This window comes from Biomphalaria glabrata, chromosome 16 (genome assembly GCF_947242115.1).
Source record: "Biomphalaria glabrata chromosome 16, xgBioGlab47.1, whole genome shotgun sequence".
Taxonomy (NCBI): domain Eukaryota; kingdom Metazoa; phylum Mollusca; class Gastropoda; family Planorbidae; genus Biomphalaria; species Biomphalaria glabrata.
This window is the reverse complement of record NC_074726.1, coordinates 29,575,547-29,595,337: the sequence shown is the minus strand read 5'-3', so window position 1 is coordinate 29,595,337 and position 19,791 is coordinate 29,575,547. Positions and strand designations below refer to the sequence as shown.

General features: G+C 37.8%; 1 protein-coding gene across 5 annotated transcripts in view; it reads left to right on the top strand.

Annotated features, from left to right (window-relative positions):
* Positions 1 to 3,477: 3,477 nt before the first annotated feature.
* Positions 3,478 to 19,791, top strand: part of LOC106055533 (neurabin-1-like) — a 143,433-nt gene continuing 127,119 nt past the window's right edge. For 4 of the 5 annotated variants that reach the window (XM_056014537.1, XM_056014539.1, XM_056014540.1 and 1 more), the window contains exon 1: positions 3,534 to 3,678. The gene's annotated coding sequence lies outside the window, so the exon portion shown is untranslated. Of the gene's footprint in view, positions 3,679 to 19,791 lie in introns of all 5 variants that reach the window. The other variant, XM_056014538.1, reaches the window with a different exon arrangement.

Sequence of the window (19,791 nt, the reverse complement as noted above, 5' to 3'; positions counted from 1 at the left end):
GCGGGTTAATTTTTTTTATATCATAAGGCAAAAAAATGTATTTTTATTTATCAATCCACGTTTAAATGTCAATCAAGTAGATCTAAAATGAATTATTATTAATGTTTGTAAAAAATATGATATTTTAATTAAGAGATGTTTCATCTTGTAGTAAAGGAAAAAAAGGGGGTGGGGGTAGTGTTTTTGTTAAGAAATAACCAGACACACATATATATATAACACAAATTGTGTAAAAACATTAATTAGTTCATGGAACTATTCTCTAAATTGTGTATGGTATTTTTATTTATTTATTTATTTTATTTTTCATCTAGCTCATATATTGAGACGCCTCTAGCACTAATAGAGAGACTTCTGTGGGCAGAACACGTATCCCTTATGAGAGACGAACGTATGCCAAAGGCAGTTTTTTTTTTTTTGGTGAGCTAATAGGTGGTCGACGTAACAGAGGTGCCTCACGGAAACAGCTTAGGAGCCAACTTGCCTTAGCTGACATTGAAGAGAGCACCTGGTTGCATGCGGCCTCTGAACGAGACAGCTGGAGGTCACTCACAAAGGCCATGGGATACAAATTTGAGACCAAAAGAAAATCCGCTGCCGAGGACAGACGCAGACGGCGAAAAGAAAATCTTAATCGACCACCGGCGGACAATGGCTATGCTTGCCATGGATGTGGCAAAATATGTGGGTCACAGCTGGGGCTGCGTAGCCACGGGAAATACTGTATCCCTCATTTATCTTCGGATTCGAAGACAAGCCTTATTATCACTAATAAATAATATAAAATAAAGAATCACTAATAAATAGGTTTAATTGAAAGAATGAGGTAGTTTCGTATTCCCCCCGAGTCACGTGGTTGTGTGTATACAACGCGCACCGTGCTTAGTTTTAGTTAGTTTGTAGTGGGAATCTGAAGCGTTTTAAGTCAATATTTAGTGGTTTCAATTTACTCATTAGCGCTAAACTATAATTTATTAATAACAGGAGAATCTAGAGATACATATTTTTAATAGTTTCAACTAAAACAAATAGTTACACCTTTGATAGAAGGTACCGAAGCGTTGGCCTATAATCTGCCATACTGAGATCAAGATTTCTTGATCTACAATGAATGACTACACTTACAGTTCTTAGCATTCGGGTAACCAGTCCTAGAAAAAAAAGTAACACTTTCACCCCCCCCCTCCTCTCTGCCCAAAAGTAAATAAGCTTGAACTTGAGTAGAACACTAAAAGTTGGACAGCAGACCAGTGTGTATTGGTCAGATAGCTCTAGGGCTAGTGTGTAGTCGATATGTCGACTAGTTGTTATAAAAGATAAAAAGACTGCCATGTGTTTTCCTTGTGCGTAATAGGCTTGAGTTGTTTAGCGAACAAATAACACATCTGATAGTGAAGGATAAATCTAGATCTACTCTTACAGTTACACAGGTCAAATGTGTCTTACCCCGCCCTTTCATTGTTCAATTTGGTTTCTAAGTAATAAAATGGATCTAGATCTATTTCGTCGACGCATTTTTGAAACTTTAATGTAACATTTTGTGAATTTCTTGAAAATGATAGAACTTTTAACAACATAATAATACATCATGTAGCCAAAACAAAAAATAATTCTTAATGTTATCGATGTGCATAATGTATTTACAATTAGCGGAATATGAAATACATAACGTTAAAAATAGCTGAAGTTTATGAAAATAACAATGTTTCAACTAATATGCATATTATCCCATATATAGGCCTATAAATATATATATATATATATATATATATATATATGTGTGTGTTTTGTGTAGTTTATATCAAGCTTTTTTTTTAATCTTACAAGAACGTTTGTAAAAACGTCTTCTTGTGTATTTGAATGTAGATCTATCATCGGCAAAGTGTTGACGCTTGTCATGACTATAAAGCAAATATCATTGATAATTTAAACCTATCCTTAAACAGTTCTTGGCCCTTTATGAAAACATTCGTATAATTATTTGAACATTTAGGGAGTTCGTTGATGTACTCTGTATATTTTAAAATGTTTGTAAATGTAAAATTTCGTAAAAATAGAGGAGCAACAGCAATGGAAATATAGGAAGACATTTTAGGCCATTCTTCTCTTTGTTGTCCAACAATCACGTGACTTTGGTTAAAGTAGGTCAGAAATAAGGAACTACCTCATAGGAGGAGCCCTAAAACATTATAATCCAACCTTCTCTCTCTTCCTTCTCGAAGAAGAATACAATTAGGCCTACTTAATATGCACGTTTAGTAAGTGTTTAACAGGGTTAAGGTTCTCCTAAAAAAATGCCCCCCCCCCCTCTTCCACTTTTTGTTTTGTTCAAAGTTTTGGATCCGCCCTAATGTCTATATGCATCCAGGAAGTAGAAAGAAAGGCCTCGTAGAAGCTGGAGCTACTAAGAATTAAAGCTGGCCATCAAAAAGTGGGATGCAAGACCTGATACAGGCCTATATATAATTGCTACGCGCACTATACCTACGGGCTCTCAGGTCGCGGTTAATTTGAGCAATAGTATAATGATGGGCTCTCCTCGGATAGGGTTTCTATTTGAAGAATGAATAGGCCTACTTGCCCTCTCTTTGAGAATACTGCCCACCCCTTACATTAACCTGAATGGAGCAACACTGACGCACGTTGAGATGATTACCAGACATCCTGCAAAAGGACATGGCGTCTTTTTTTTAGGTCCATCAGAAAGGCATCGGCCAAAATGTACAAATATCTTATCTTCTTATCTTATATACTACAGAGGTTACTAAAAAAAAAAAAGGTGATTAGGCCTACGTCCTACGCGTGATGCATGTTAACCAATGACCTAAATTCTGCCAAGTTACTGGTTTTCCTGGCTAGCTCAGGCAACTCATTCCATGCTCTAATAGCGCCAGGGAAGAAAGAGCATTTGTATCCGACTTTTACACCGTTGTTTAGGCATACTGCAATGACATATTATTCAATCCTTCATATCTCATATATATATATATATATAAACACGCATATAAATGAAGATGGGGTATTGGTGTTTAGTTATTTGACCATGAATCTACCCGAGACGTGGGCAGGAGTCGAAAGACTACAGTTTTTTTTTCTTTCGGCAATCTCCTAACGAACAATATGTCCTCACATACACCTTTATCTCTGATCTAAGTTTCGCATTTTTTTCTGTACATTTTTTTTTAGTCCTGTGCGAGGTTGCCTAGTTTGCTTGTGTCTAATCCGGCCCTGGTCTAACACCAATTGGCTTATAAAAGTAGAAATCGAAGCATTGTTTCAAAAAAGTGCTTAGCATGCTAACGCAATTTAAATATATTTATATATAGGGCCTGCATAGTAATAATAAAAATAAAAAAGAAGGTTGGTGGGATGGCACTCTTTCGTTAAAATTATTTTAATATTAATTAATAATAATAATGATAATACTTCAATGAACAGGACCCTAATGGTTCTTTTGTTGAGGAACTTTAATAATAAAAAAAAATCCATACATTTAGAAACAGAGGCTAGATCTACCAGGAACAAAATGAAATTAACCAAAGTAAGTAGGTTATTATAATATAATAATCTGGTAAATTGGAATACCCGAATGGAAAGAATACTGCATCAAGCCTCAGTTTCGTTTCCAACACTGAAAGAGGTCATGGCTATTATGGCGGTAGTGCTTTGACAGTCGAGGTAGGATTTTCACTATGACTATTTTGAATGTAGATCTATACGTAGATCTAGATAGATATAGACATAAACCTAGTCTAGATCTAGATTTAGACTTTAACATAATAAATTTAGTATCATTGTTTACATATTTGATCTAGACTAGATCTAGATTGACTAGAATTCTATCGACCGTACGACGTCTCTTAGTCTTAACTTTAACTAAAAATAATAAACACAATAATTAGACTAGACTCTTAAGTAAGTATTAATTAGTCTAACATTGAATGGTAACAATAAACTAATAAACTAGATGTAGACTCAATCATAGTTCATACTCATACTCTATGTCTATGGGTAGTATGAGGTATAATTAAATTTATAATTGAAATTTAATAGACTCTAGTGACACACTTAAGACTTAAGTCACTCTTAAAATAAATGACTTAATCTTAACTCTAGAATCTAGAAGTCTAGATCCTAAGATTACTATACTCTAGTCTGACTAGTCACTCTAGATTTATTATCATTTATAGACCTAGATCTATATCTAGAATCTAGATCTAGATCAGTAGACTAGTCGAGTACGGAGTAGCTCATGACGGCATGATTGACATGATGATGCCTAGCCTAAGGCTCTAGTAAGTAGTAAGTTACTAAGTCCAAGTTGTATAAAATAGTAGATGATAGTATTTAAACTAAAGTATAAACTAACTGTACTGTAAAAAAAGTATTTAAAATTAGTAAAGTACTAGAAGTGTACTATTTACTACTTAAGACTACTAGTAGTACTAGATTCTAGATCTATGTCTAGAACTAGAGTCTAGATCTAGACTTCTAGACCTAGACTCTAACTGTAGACTAGATTGTCACTAGATCTATCTATATTTATATAGATCTAGATCTATATTAGTATATAGAGTCTAGACTATGGAGTAGTTTATTTAATCCAGACATTAGATCTAGATCTAGATTTTACATTTTAAAATTAGTAAAGTACTAGAAGTGTACTATTTACTACTTAAGACTACTAGTAGTACTAGATTCTAGATCTATGTCTAGAACTAGAGTCTAGATCTAGACCTAAACTCTACTAACTGTAGACTAGATTGTCACTAGATCTATCTATATTTATATAGATCTAGATCTATATTAGTATATAGAGTCTAGACTATGGAGTAGTTTATTTAATCCAGACATTAGATCTAGATCTAGATTTTACATGAATCCGGAACACTCGCTGTTTTTGTGGTCATTACATCTTTAATTTATTATATAATGTATAAAACTAGCACGCTGTATAATGACAATAATGTGCTTGTCCATTTTCCAATGATTGTAACCCAATTTCCTTCCATTTAGCTATCTTTTTATGTTAGAAAAAAGAATTTCAAATTTATAAGTCAAGTTGTTGTTTTTTCCTGTTACCGGGATGATTTTACCTCTTCCTAGGGTTAAGACTATATTTTTTGATTGGCTAAGTCTATTAGATGCTAATGAGCCTGGCAATATTTATTCTGTTTTTGGAGCTGATTTATTGGATTCATAAGCCAAGTTGTTTGATTCCATTAAAAGAAAAATTAATAGGGTGTTTGAATTAAATTACTAAATGATTTTCTTACCAAAATTTATTTTAAACAGCCAGTTTTGGACATCAATGTTAATGATCTTATATTATATTAGTTTGTTTTTTTTTGTTGTTTTTTTTTATAGAGAATAAATGGGCAAAAGTTTGGAGTGAGCTAGGTACATTGAATGAAGTTAAATGCCTAGATCTAGACCTACTAGATAGATCTAGATTTATATAGAGAGAATATAGAGGATTCAGCTATTTAGGCAAGAATGGCTATCCTAACCTGTACTATACTACAAAAAATCATCTGTATCATCTGTATCAGAAATTTATTAAATTAATAAACAAAAAACACAAACATTCAACGCACATCTAATCATGCGAACATAAATTAAGTCTAAAAGTCTGTGTAGAAGTCACTATCCCAGTGACCTAATTTTGGTAGAATAAGTGTGTTCATATTTTTATTTTTTGTGTTCATATTTATGCATAATTTGAAAACATCTTAATGATTTAATGTGAGGGGCTTTGCCTGGGAATCTTAAAATTTAGTTAATGTTAATATAGAATTAAAATCTGAGTTTATTGATGCCTAAATATTGAGACTGTCTGAAATAAATTATGGTGTCTGGAATCAAATAATGTGGGTCATATTTGTCTGAATCAAATGAAATGAAAAGACATGGCTTTTTTTACCTTAAATATAATAACAAATATAGGCTAGGGCTACAAATATAATAGTCATCCTTATTCTCCTTAAACTAAAGAAGATTTTGATTTTTCATTTTCTTTTCTATGTCCCAACCATTGTCAAATAATGCGCTGTCAAAGTCAAACTTTGAAATTTGGGCCTATAGGTGTCAGAATAGCATATTTAATAAACTACTCTAGATCTAAATCTATAATTATTATAATAATACTAGATTAGATCTAGTTAGATATCTAATTTATTTTATTCTAAATCTATATGAGTATATCTATATTAGAATAGTTTATTCTATATTTATAATCTATACTATAAAGTAGAAAGGAAGGTATGTATGTTACGAATTAAAAATCAAAACTGTTTGATCAAATAAAATAAAAATAAAAAAAAAAGTTGCCCAACTCTATTAAAGTATTCCTATTTTATGGATCTAGGCCATGTTTATCGTGTTTACATATCGTTATTAAAACTAAACTTCAAATTTGTGTTTCAAAAGTATTTTTACACAAATTCGTTCCTTATATCTGCAAATTTAGAAGTTCTGACGTACTTAATTCCATTCATCTATTGAAGCCGACATTTAAGTCTAGACTCAAGCTATCTAACTCTAATTCTAGATCTAATTCAAAGAGGAAAACTCTACTTTCTACTTTAACACTATTCTTTTTTCTTACTTAAAAAGATAGCTAAATGGAAGGACATTGGGTTAGAATCATTGGAAAATGGACAGTTACATTATACAGCGAGCTAGTTTTATATTAAATATCAAAATAAAAATGTAATGCTAGTTTTATATTAAATATCAAAATAAAGATGTAATGATCTAGCTGATCTTGATACTTTAGTCTCTAGAGATCTAAAGTATATAAAAATTATATGTCTACGCATACCCATATCTATAATTGAGTTTCTAGATCTAGAGAAGATCTTCCATCTAGTTTCTACTAGAAGATTAGATCTAGTCTGTTTCATTGAAAGCGACCCTATTCCTTCATGTTGTTTTGAAAAAATGCTTCTTTTTGTCTGTCTTTCCTTTATCTGTTTAATATCGTTTACCAAGAACGCATTAATAGTGTGGAATGCTAATCTTGGTTTCTTCCTGTTCATTTGTGTGTGGGACGTCAACACAATGTTTGATTTTAAACTGCTTCTCACAATATTTCATGACTGTTTATTAGATCACATTCCTTATCTCCCTTGATTTTGTTTTTGTGGTACAATGCCTGTAGTATGCTCTAGTGACAATCAGTATGCCATCTTGAATTTAGGATGGTTGTGTGGTGTGTGCTCTGGACTGTCATTCAGTGGTCTCCATGGTCCTGGGTCTGAACCCTGCTCTCATCCCCCGTCACCCCAAAAGTAAAGTATCCCTTTCAGACCTCGTGAGCTATAAGCTATGTAAAGGTCATCTGTTTCTGTGGCCCACAATTAATGAAGGTGTCATGTGGCCAACACAACGACCAACCGTCTTTACCTTTCCCCAACTAATGTCAGGTACCCATTAGAGATGGGTGGACTCGGAGGCACCCTAAAGAATCTGAAAGTAAAAATCCCAGTCTTCACCAGGATTTGAACCCGGGACCCCCTGGTTCAGAAGCCAAGTGCATCCATTTTTGGATTAGGATGTAATTATCTTCCAATCTGTAGGAACATTTTGCAAAGAAAAATTTTCATTGAAATTACTATGTGACTGTTATGTGTGTGTGTTTCTTGGGTTATATAGAAAGGTAGTACAAGTTGTAGACAGAGAGAGCATAAATAAAATGTTAGTCTTGTAGAGTGATCCAACTGAAGCGGTGCTGTCTTAAGCTTTGTTAAGGAGGCTAGTCCACTCCATGATGCCAGAGTGTAAAGACACGCTTTTTATTGTGAGTTAGATTTGTTTAAAATATAAGTTTATTTCATTTCATCTCAAGTTGAATTTGTCAATATTGTAATAAAAGTTATATTTCTATTTGCTTACAAAGAATTTAATCACGTTTTTTAAGTTAAAACATAATAGCTGAAACTTCTATAAGTCAATGACCCTCTATAACAGTGACAAATGACACCTTGTTTATATGTTAAACCATCTCTTGTTAATTCACATAAAAGATATAAGTTTAAAAGTTTGTTTGTTTTTTGTGTGGAGATAATTAATCTGAACATTTTATTGTTTCTATTAGTGTTCTAAGCACAGTGGCATTGATTTATTTTTTAACTTTCTAAATTTCAATCTTTCAGCTTTTTTTAATTGAGCATTTAAATATCCACTGTCAAACAAAGTGTGTTAGGGTTATGTCTGTGTGGGTTTGTGTATGTATGTTATGTCTGTGTGGGTTTGTGTATGCATGTTATGTCAGTGTGGGTTTGTGTATGTATGTTATATCTGTGTTAGTTTGTGTATGTATGTTATGTCTGTGTGGGTTTGTGTATGTATGTTATGTCTGTGTGGGTTTGTGTATGTATGTTATGTCTGTATGGGTTTGTGTATGTATGTTATGTCTGTGTGGGTTTGTGTATGCATGTTATGTCTGTGTGGGTTTGTGTATGCATGTTATGTCTGTGTGGGTTTGTGTATGTATGTTATGTCTGTGTGGGTTTGTGTATGTATGTTATGTCTGTGTGGGTTTGTGTATGTATGTTATGTCTGTGTGGGTTTGTGTATGTATGTTATGTCTGTGTGGGTTTGTGTATGCATGTTATGTCTGTGTGGGTTTGTGTATGCATGTTATGTCTGTGTGGGTTTGTGTATGCATGTTATGTCTGTGTGGGTTTGTGTATGCATGTTATGTCTGTGTGGGTTTGTGTATGTATGTTATGTCTGTGTGGGTTTGTGTATGTATGTTATGTCTGTGTGGGTTTGTGTATGTATGTTATGTCTGTGTGGGTTTGTGTGTGCGTGTTATGTCTGTGTGGGTTTGTGTATGCATGTTATGTCTGTGTGGGTTTGTGTATGTATGTTATGTCTGTGTAGGTTTGTGTATATATGTTATGTCTGTGTGGGTTTGTGTATATATGTTATGTCTGTGTGGGTTTGTGTATGCATGTTATGTCTGTGTGGGTTTGTGTATGTATGTTATGTCTGTGTGGGTTTGTGTATGCATGTTATGTCTGTGTGGGTTTGTGTATGTATGTTATGTCTGTGTGGGTTTGTGTATGCATGTTATGTCTGTGTGGGTTTGTGTATGCATGTTATGTCTGTGTGGGTTTGTGTATGTATGTTATGTCTGTGTGGGTTTGTGTATGTATGTTATGTCTGTGTGGGTTTGTGTATGCGTGTTATGTCTGTGTGGGTTTGTGTATGTATGTTATGTCTGTGTGGGTTTGTGTATGCATGTTATGTCTGTGTGGGTTTGTGTATGTATGTTATGTCTGTGTGGGTTTGTGTATGTATGTTATGTCTGTGTGGGTTTGTGTATGTATGTTATGTCTGTGTGGGTTTGTGTATGTATGTTATGTCTGTGTGGGTTTGTGTATGCATGTTATGTCTGTGTGGGTTTGTGTATGCATGTTATGTCTGTGTGGGTTTGTGTATGCATGTTATGTCTGTGTGGGTTTGTGTATGCATGTTATGTCTGTGTGGGTTTGTGTATGTATGTTATGTCTGTGTGGGTTTGTGTGTGCGTGTTATGTCTGTGTGGGTTTGTGTATGCATGTTATGTCTGTGTGGGTTTGTGTATGCATGTTATGTCTGTGTGGGTTTGTGTATATATGTTATGTCTGTGTGTGTTTGTGTGTGTATGTTATGTCTGTGTGGGTTTGTGTATATATGTTTGCTTGTTGAGACATACAGTTACATAATCTTAATGAAGACCACTTCTGTTATGAGGGGGAAGGGTTCCACTCTGCACTTCTGTGCCTCCTGTTTGACTGGGCTGAACACTGGCCAAACTATTCCAGCTGTGTTGGTTGCCATGTTTTTTTTGCTTTGCTGTTTTTTCTTCCATGAAGCCTGCCCTCTTGAATTTGATAATACTTTCCTAATGAGATGTATGTATGTTCCTCCGCTGGCAGTTGAACGAATGGCATCTACCATCTTCTTGATGTAGCCCTATCTTTTGCTTAAAAATGGTCGGGCATCTAGTATCTTCTGCCCCCAGCTATCACGCCTTGTACTTCATCACATTTTATAGAAATCAGCTTGATGACATTGTGGCTGATTGCTCGTTACTTATGGATGTTGCTAGGCATGCTGGTTACTTATGGAACTCACTAGGCATGCTGGTTACTTATGGATGTTGCTAGGCATGTTGGTTACTTATGGATGTTGATAGGCATGTTGGTTACTTATTGATGTCACTAGGCATGCTGGTTACTTATGGATGTCGCTAGGCATGCTGGCTACTTATGGATGTCGCTAGACATGCTGGTTACTTATGGATGTCGCTAGGCATGCTGGCTACTTATGGATGTCGCTAGACATGCTGGTTACTTATGGATGTCGCTAGGCATGCTGGCTACTTATGGATGTCGCTAGGCATGCTGGCTACTTATGGATGTCGCTAGGCATGCTGGCTACTTATGGATGTCGCTAGGCATGCTGGCTACTTATGGATGTCGCAAGACATGCTGGCTACTTATGGATGTCGCTAGGCATGCTGGCTACTTATGGATGTCGCTAGGCATGCTGGCTACTTATGGATGTCGCTAGGCATGCTGGCTACTTATGGATGTCGCTAGGCATGCTGGCTACTTATGGATGTCGCTAGGCATGCTGGCTACTTATGGATGTCGCAAGACATGCTGGCTACTTATGGATGTCGCTAGGCATGCTGGCTACTTATGGATGTCGCTAGGCATGCTGGCTACTTATGGATGTCGCTAGGCATGCTGGCTACTTATGGATGTCGCTAGGCATGCTGGCTACTTATGGATGTCGCTAGGCATGCTGGCTACTTATGGATGTCGCTAGGCATGCTGGCTACTTATGGATGTCGATAGGCATGCTGGCTACTTATGGATGTCGCTAGGCATGCTGGCTACTTATGGATGTCGCTAGGCATGCTGGCTACTTATGGATGTCGCCAGACATGGTGGCCACTTAATGGATGTCGCTAGGCATGCTGGTTACTTATGGATGTCGCTAGACATGCTGGTTACTTATGGATGTCTCAAATTAAAACCAATTACATTATCTTATAGCTTTAGAATGCACTATGCGGTTAATTAAATGTACAAACTAATTAAGACTTGAACGAAAAAAAAGGGAATGAACTGTTGACTAGTTGTTTTGTTTTTTTTGGCTTGAATCTGTTACACGTCTCAGAGTTCACTCCCCTTTATTTATTAATAAGGATTTAGAACAGGAGATATAGTCTTCACGTTGATTGTAATATTAAAATGTGCCTACTTGTCACAGTGTTCTAGCGGTACCTTCATTGAAGTTGAGTCTTTAATTCATATATACGAATTGCGCTAAAGATTTCATTACAAATGATCCATGTACATTGCAAGGGAGGCAACGTTGTCAGTTCTCACCATTGATTTGTCTATTTATATTAGCGAGATTTTCTCCCTGTGTGTATGTGTGTGTGTAGGTGCTGTTGGAACGAAGAGAGGGGGTGGGGTGGATCCTATATATTGACGAATTTACTGACCATTACCATCGATGACCTTTGAACTGTATTTTAGGAGTACAGGAGGCCTCCCTCCACACTTTTTTTTTTCTTTGCCAGTTGGAAGCTCTCGCGTGTTGATCCAAGCCAGGGAGATATTGATCCCACTCTCGTTAACTTTGACCTCCATGTCCCCCTCCTCTCCTCCTATCACTTGTGGCTCATTGACTCTCTCTCTCTCTCTCTCTCTCTCTCTCTCTCTCTCCACTTGTTAGATCTAGCAGTGTGGAATAACGTTCAGACGATGGCAGCCCGACAATGACTTTCTTCCAAGTTTTCTAAACTTCACCCCCCCCCCTGCTATAGTGACAAGTCAAGCTTAGCTCCGTGAGTGCAGTGTGAAGTCAAGCTTAGCTCCGTGACTGTAGTGACAAGTCAGGCTTATCTCTGTGGTGTGATTAAATTAACATATCTGTGTTTTTATATCCTATTTAAACAAACAAACAAACCAAAATAACAAAAAAAAAAAAGAAATGACAAGTTATTGGTCTCTAGTCTCTACTGCCCACAGTTGGCGACGTTGCAGGTCAGTGTTGAGGCCTACTATTATAATTGGTCTCGGAAAAGCAGCTCTTAACTGTGTAGAAACTTCATGCGTTTATTTCCTTCCTTATATCCACATTCTCGCTAGTTTCGCATCTAATGCATTGGTGACTATCTAAATTACGTTAAAAGAAATAAAAAAAAAAACCCTCTAAAAATTTTTACAAGTAGAAGAATGGCTTAACCCACCCATCCACCCCAATCTAATAAAAATTTTTTTTAAAGACTGTGCAGTGAAAATATTGCAAGGAGCGTGAGCATTCTATTGATCTGTTGCTTGACATTATGACATGATTAGGTGGTGGACCACTGGGTTACTTTCCCTTGTCTTGCGTCGTGACCCAGATATTAATCAACATGTGTTTGCCGTCGCGATTCGTTCCAGCGGAACTCTCCGAACTAGGTCAGTGGAGCGGGGGGGGGGGGCTTGTGAAAAGCTGGGACAGTTAACTAGGGGGGACGGCCCTGGAACAGAATAGCTGTGACAAATACAGGCGACATATTAGGACAGAGGTGACTAGCTAGGTCAGTGCACGCAGCTGTAATAAAATCATATCAGCAATCGCTTTCAGTTCTCGTCTGGCGTGTTCGTTATTCGGGCACAAATCAAGAAAGTCGAGAAGAATCTTATAAACGGAAGCATTTTTTTGAAAAGTCTTCTTCTAAAAGTTTTTGAGTCCATAGTATTGCATTCGCCTCTCGCGAAAACACATTTTACAAGGTCCATATTAGATGATGATGTCATTTTGCCAAATATTCAAACAGTGAGGGATCACCACAAGGAAAAGATTACTCTTTTTGATTTCGAAGCTCCCCACCCTTCTTTTTTTTTTGTCAGGACATCGCCCCCCCCCCCTTTTTTTTTGAGGGGCTTCAGGAGGGGGCGGCAGTTTGAGAAAAAACTGTTCTTCATCGTTATACTCTGTGGGCATAAGGGGCCGGATACGTCTCGCGTGTCGTAGTTTGAGCATCGCTGTATTAAACTATAGCGCAGAGTTCATTCTTTTAGTGTTTTATCTTCTTCTGAATTTTTTACTCGGCTATTTATTCCGTGCTGTCAATGTATTCGCGCTAGATGATCAGGGTTTGACTAAACAACAACTGTTGCAACACTGAAGTGCCCCCGTCTTGAAGTAGTCACTTGGCTTTCCGCCGGAGGTTTTAGTTTTAGAGGTTAGGCAGACGTTCAACTGGAAGTAGAGACGTATTGGACTATGAAGTGTGTGCTTCATACAACCCTCTTTAAAAGGGATTAGCTGAGTGTTTTAATGTTTCTTTACGATTTTGACCGTGCTAGCTCCTTTCCTAGCATTCATCTAGCATATTATCACTTTGGTTTCTCTATCCCAGCATTCATCAGTGACCTTGACACTCGTTCGGAAAGGGAGGCAGTAGGTTTCCAGTCCAGACGTCCAGCTCAACACCAGACATCGTTTGTAAAAAAAAGAGAGGGCGGGATGAGGGGGCTTGGCAATTAGTCTTCACCGATCTGACGATATCTTTTCCAGTCAGTAACTTGCAAGACTTTTTTTTTTTTCTCTTAAAGTTACTTTAGATGTAAATAGATCTGAGTGAATCGAATGAATCAGAAAGATGACCTTTATTTTTGACCATGGCTCTTTTATATGTGGGGGGAACAAACAAATCATTAACTATTGGTAATTTATTATTTTGTTTAGTATCTCGAACAAGGGAAATAAATTTTACTTGACTGATGTGATGGTATAAGCTCAATTAGTCCCCTTTATTGTTTTTAGAAAGAAAATTTTGTAAATAGCTATAAAATCTATTTTCATAAGTAGCTCCCTGGTATAGAGGTTACCGTGTTGGCTTGAGGTTGAGGAGGCCTTAGCCTTTGAGTTCGAATTCAGGTCGCTCAATTTTTTTTATACATTTAAAAAGCGATCACCCGGATACCCCCTTCTTTCTCCCCCTTACTGCTTTCCGTCTGATCCATACAAGTGATAGGATCATATCGTACTGTGAAAGCTAAAAGCATGAATTTGGGCTATACAAAAAAAAAAAAGGTAAATATATTTTTAATCGCACAGATTTATTATTAGTCTAGATCCAAATTTAATTACAAGACTTGATCCAAAGTAATTAATACAACTACACCTTTTCTAAAGTATTTTTTGGGGTTAAATTTTGATTGTTGCTTCGGAACGTAATTTCTCATAAAACTGCCGTTATCGTTTATTATGGTAAAGCTATTTTAAGATAGTTCCCCGAAATAAAAAAAAATGTGCTCTGGGTTCCACGACAGTCACCTGATCTGAATATTTGAACAATGCTGACCTGGCTAAATACCATCAAGATGGCGAAGCTAAACTGTGCTCGATTTATAAACAATAAAGAAAATTGTCATGTCGAGCGTTAATCAGCGAATGGCTGACGTGGGCACAGCATCTGCCCATATAAGACGGTGGGAAATCAAGTTGGTTAGGTGATAGGAAACAATGTTACAAGAAAGCGTGTGTAGCAAGTATTCTGCATGAGGTGCGATACCTACACAATGGCGGAATGCCGCGTCTTGTTTAGAGAACCCTATCGGATTTTGTGTTCCAGAGCTTGCAGAACTTTTTCAATGAACTGAAGCATGAATTTTAAAACCATCGTGCATTTCACTACAGTATTTCAATATCAGCAATGTGTGGTGCTTCCCATGTATTTTGCTACAGTATTTCAATATCAGCAATGTGCGGTGCTTCCCATGCATTTCACAACAGTATTTCAATATCCACCAATGTGTTGTGCTTCCCATGCATTTCACTACAGTATTTCAATATCCACCAATGCGTACCACCACCCAAGCATTTTCTAGGAACCAAATGCAAGGCTTCATTACAATCCGTATAGTTTTAAATGCTCTAATTCTCAGGGGAAATCTGCTGTTGTATAACCTTGGGCTTAGTTTACTTTATTTTTTTCTTTAAAAAAAAGCCCCCTCCCCGCGTTTTTTTTTTTTAGTAAATCACACGTGACTATTAGGGTGTGGAGAAATCCGCTGGATTTATAGAGAACTCGATGGCTGACTCCATTGTAATGGACATCGAGAAGAAAGCTCTACATTTTACCAAGGTGTTTTAATGTGTCTACGGTTAGCCCGGTTATAAATATAGCGGTAGCTGACAGTTCAAGTAACTGCTGTTCTCATCGGGGATATAATGGGAGAGACCAGGCAGTGTGTTTTCTAATCATGACCTAAGAGGTTTTTTTTTTTCTAAAGAAAAACAAAAACAAAACACAAGCGAAATCTGACCAAAATATTTTTGCTAAAACACAGCTTATGTAAAAAAAAAACAACTGCACATTTACGTGCAAATCTCTCAATACTGTAATATTTATTTCTTTTTTCTATATTAAACAAAGCTCATTGATTAAAATTAATTAATTACTTTTTTTGTTTGATGGATTCATGTTTTGTTAAGGACGGTAAATAATTGTGCAAAGTTTCAACTTGATCCGAGAATGGGATGTGGGAGAAGTGAGGTATACAAAATGTGTACCAGGCCAGATTTGTCAACAAGAGCTGGTTTCGCGTGTAGCTGGTGGGGGAAAAGACCAGCCCAGCGTCGTCCTTTGTTCTGTCGCAGCGTTTTGCTGACCGAGCGGTTCGTTCTGTGTCTGGCCAGCCGCGAGGATGATATGTTGGACTGATGGATGATTGGACGGGCTCTGCGTTCACGTCACAGCGACAGGTTAGCGTGGGTTTCAGGTGGGATTAGTGCCCCCCCCCCCTCCTTTTGGCTTTTTTGGTCACCGTTAATGTGATTTGATGTGACTTTGTTTCTCTGCCTATCTCCCCCTTTTTTCTCTCTCTCTTTCTTTCTTTCTCTCTATTGGATGATGGCAGCGACGCACAACCTCTTACCTGCCCGTGACGTCCTGCGCCCCCCCACTCGACACTTCTGCCAACAGTGCCTTATGTCACGTAACACCTAAAATTCACCTTTTACTCCCCCCCCCCCACCTCCCCTGAGTAACATTAAAAGAAAATTCGAATTTTATAAAAGACATATATTAATTATTTCCAGTTTACATTTTCGTTCGTCATGGGATCGAAAGGAATGATTTAAGACTAAGACTGCTTTATTGATCCTTACGGAAATTTGTTGTGATTACAAGGACTCTTTTCTCATATAAAGACAACACAACAGAAAAGGGAAAAGTCTCGACTTCTGTCGGCGCGTCGATGACGTAATCATTTTTTGTTTTCATTATAGATAGTGTACATATTCATCGGGCGGCCGCCATTAAACCAGTTGGAAAACCTGGAATGTTCAATAAAAAAAACCCAACTTTTCCAACCCCCGTGGCCTAGCCCTTCCGCGAAATTTGGACCCGCGAAAGTCAAGGGACCACTTTATCTGATGTTTCAGTTTCGTATATTTTTATTTTTTTATTGTTTTGTTACGTAGCAACTCTTCAGACCATCCCACCCTCCTCCGTGTGACAAAGGTAACACATTTGTATACGCCACCGCCCCTAGAGTAGTGACGTTAGTGACGTAATATCCGAATGCTCCCTAAGGAAGCAACGGGCGATATTACGTGCTGCTGCTGCCCGTGACATGCGTGTAGAAAATGTAATGTAGCCCTCGTGCCGGAAAAAAAAAGGGTGGGCCACCATTGTGGTTGTAATTTTATGTGAACATTCCTGAAGACGTTTCTGTTATTTTTTATTTTTTTTTTATGTTTCACTATTTGTGGTTCAGTGAAACTCAAAGCTTTAGATCCGCACCAATGTGTCGCAATTGATGGCTTTTACGCCTGAGTTCATCTTGGTTTATCTTGGTATTTCTTTTATTTTGCTTTTGCAAAGATGTAGTGTTACTATTTAACTGTGCGTTGTACACTCAGCATAGGGCCAACATTTAAACGAGAGCTGGGAGAAATGGTAAGGAAGGAAGGAACCGATATTTTGATGCTTTTTAAACCTAGCGCGTGGACACTATAGCTTAGATGCTAGAGACATGGCATATACAAAAAAAAATGAAGTTCCCCCCCCCCCCCCCTTTAGACCATGCGGTCTATGGGACAGACGATCTAAAGGCCATCTGTTTCTCTGGCTTACGGTTCTGTCATCTGGCCTGCACAACGACCAACCACCTTTACTTTTCTAATGTCAGGTACCCATCAGAGCTGGGTGGCGTCCTAAAGATCTCGGAAAATTAAAAATCCCAGGATTCGAACCCGGGACCTTTCGGTTCGGAAGCCAAGCGCTTTACCTCTCAGTCACCGCGCCTCCATATAATTGTAATAAACAGCATTTCTATACCACCGCCCTCCCCTATGCTAGAACTAGCTAGTGTTTATACTAAAAAGAAATTTAATTTGGTTACATCTTAAAATCACACACAGAGACACAACGCAACTATGTGTTGTTAAACAGAAAACAAGCGTGGGGACTCGGTGAATAATGCCTTCATGCTGACAAATTTAAATTGTTTTAAGAATTATGTTTATTTTGCTAACCCTAGCCTACCCCCCTCCCGTCTTCCCTTTCTTCCGGCTGCATCTGAGCTGCCAACCACAGTGTTCCATTTTCTTCAGCTATCTATATATAGAATCTTAATTTAGCAGCGACTCCGTAATAGTCCTTCCTTGTAAGAACCATTTTAGGCTCGGGAATCACAGGCGATAGTTTGTACTTATGTTCCTTCTTCTTTCTGTCCGTCTGTCTGTCTCTCTCTCTGACTCTCTTTCAGGCTATGAATCTTTCTCTCTCTCTCAGGCTCCCAATCTCTCTCTGACTCTCTTTCAGGCTATGAATCTTTCTCTCTCTTTCTGGCTCGAAATCTTTCTCTTTCTGGCTCTCAATCTCTCTGTCTCTCCCTGACTCTCCATATAAAATGTCACATTTCTTCAATGTGTGCGCTCTTGGTCTCTTGTGCGTCATGTCAGTGCATTAGACCGCCAAGTAAAAGGTTGGTTTCTATCTGGCGGTAACATCGCTAGATCTAGATTCTCCATAGATATTTAGATCTATCCCCCCGGTAATGCAGTTCCGCTTTGGACTTTACGACACGCTGTGCCGTGCCTTGCGGTACTCTAGGACGCAACCCCCCTCCCTCCCCGAAAGAAGGAATAACTTTTTGACTTGCGTTGACCGCATTAGAGCATGACAGATGACATACATTTGAATTTTGCCATTTTCAGCTTTCCAAAGTAGTGCCACCGATGCACAAGCATCATGGCGCATTCAGTTTATCTGGAAAATGACGCAACTTGGAAGTCAAAGGAATTTTAGTCTAAGAACAGATATTTGATCAACAATTAACGATTTGTCCATATGATTATATTGTTTTTTTTTTTAGCCATTAATACAGAAATTAAAATTGTGTACTCTTAAAAAAGAGGTGCGGTGGTTGAGTGGTTAAGCATTAGCTTCCGAACCTTGGGTCCTGATTTCGAATCTAGGATTTTTAATTTCGTGATTTTTAGGGCACCACCCAACTCAAATGGGTACCTGACTTTAGTTGTGGAAAGGCGGTTGGGCCACATGACACCCTGCTCGTTGAATGACCTTAACATCATCTGCTCTTTTGATCGCAAGGTCTGAAGGGGGAACTTTACTTTTTTATTTTTTACTCTTTAAAACAACAACGCTTCTTTCCATTTCAGCATTTTTAGAGAGCATAACAAATAAGTTATATTATCCTACATTATGTTCAAATAATCTTATGAACTAAACATTCCTATTGGTGTCATTGATCAAGAAAGATGGCCTGAATCTAATGGTGTGTCTAGGCCATGGCTTGTATTTAATGGTATGTTTAGGCCATGGCTTGTATCTAATGGTATGTTTAGGCCATGGCTTGAATCTAATGGTGTTCTAGGCAATGGCTTGTATCTAATGGTATGTCTAGGTCGTGGCTTGAATCTAATGGTATGTCTAGGCCATGGCTTGTATCTAATGGTATGTCTAGGCCATGGCTTGTATCTAATGGTGTGTCCAGGCCATGGCTTGTATCTAATGGTGTGTCTAGGCCATGGCTTGTATCTAATGGTATGTCTAGGCCATGGCTTGTATCTAATGGTATGTCTAGGTCGTGGCTTGAATCTAATGGTATGTCTAGGCCATGGCGTGTATCTAATGGTATGTCTAGGCCATGGCTTGTATCTAATGGTATGTCTAGGCCATGGCTTGTATCTAATGGTGTGTCTAGGCCATGGCGTGTATCTAATGGTATGTCTAGGCCATGGCGTGTATCTAATGGTATGTCTAGGCCATGGCTTGTATCTAATGGTATGTCTAGGCCATGGCTTGTATCTAATGGTGTGTCTAGGCCATGGCTTGTATCTAATGGTATGTCTAGGTCGTGGCTTGAATCTAATGGTATGTCTAGGCCATGGCGTGTATCTAATGGTATGTCTAGGCCATGGCGTGTATCTAATGGTATGTCTAGGCCATGGCTTGTATCTAATGGTGTGTCTACGCCATGGCTTGTATCTAATGGTATGTCTAGGCCATGGCTTGTATCTAATGGTATGTCTAGGCCATGGCGTGTATCTAATGGTATGTCTAGGCCATGGCGTGTATCTAATGGTATGTCTAGGCCATGGCTTGTATCTAATGGTATGTCACGTCTTGTCATTGATGTCCACATGCTTTAAAACTTCTCGATCTCCGGTAAAAGCCTTATTCAGTGTTGTTTGTGGGATTCTGACAAATAGTTTGGTTTGTTATTATGGTGTGTTTCGAAAATTCCTTCA